Source organism: Leuciscus leuciscus (genome assembly GCF_965113295.1).
Source record: "Leuciscus leuciscus genome assembly, chromosome: 6".
Taxonomy (NCBI): Eukaryota; Metazoa; Chordata; class Actinopteri; order Cypriniformes; family Leuciscidae; genus Leuciscus; species Leuciscus leuciscus.
This window is the reverse complement of record NC_138730.1, coordinates 41899803-41900697: the sequence shown is the minus strand read 5'-3', so window position 1 is coordinate 41900697 and position 895 is coordinate 41899803.

Below are 895 nucleotides of genomic sequence, written 5' to 3'. Positions count from 1 at the left end.
TATGCACTAAACAAAAAATATAGGATATCAAACTTCAATTCATTCACTCAGCTTTATTCAGAAATTACATCACACAATTTAATAAAACATGCAGAACTACATGTCTGTGATAACATGAGTACAGCTACAAATGCATCTCTACCACAGTGGAGCATTAAGGAGGAGTAAATACACAGTGCAATAAATAAACTTAACCCTTTACTTTCTTGGATAACATTTTATGGTGTTTTTCAGCTCACAGTCAGAGTTTCGCTCTGCAGGAAAGTGATTAACAATAAGGAAATCATTGTGTTTTTTCATCTCTGATAAGTGAAATGTGGTTGAGGTTTTAAGATCCAAGCAACATCACTTTGCAAAATTATGTCTAATATGAAATCAATAATAAAAACAACAACAACAACAACAACAACAGTAAATACAATTTAAATTGTCAATCAATTTATCTATTGAATTCCAGCATTACATTGCATTATTATATACACTAATTCCCTTCATGGAGCTAGAGACACAAAAATAAAACACATTTTTTAAATTTTTATTTTATAAGTTGAGGATAATTTTTGACAGAATAAATCATTAAACATTTCCCACTGGTTTTAAAGGGATAGTTCACAAATTTTTTTTAATTAGCCCTTGATTTACTCACCCTGAAGCCATCCTAGGTGTATATGACATTCTTCTTTCAGACAAATACAATCGGGTATGCATCGATTTACGCCAAAAGAGTAACCCTTGAACTTGACGCACAACGTAATTACGGCAATTGATGCCTCTTGCGATTCAAACAAACAGGGGGTGTTTCTCAATGGGTTCTTCTCTATATCCCTCCTCGTCTCCTCACTTCTCCGTCCTCCATCCTATGACCCGGAAACCGATCGAGCTCAGCCATCTTGAA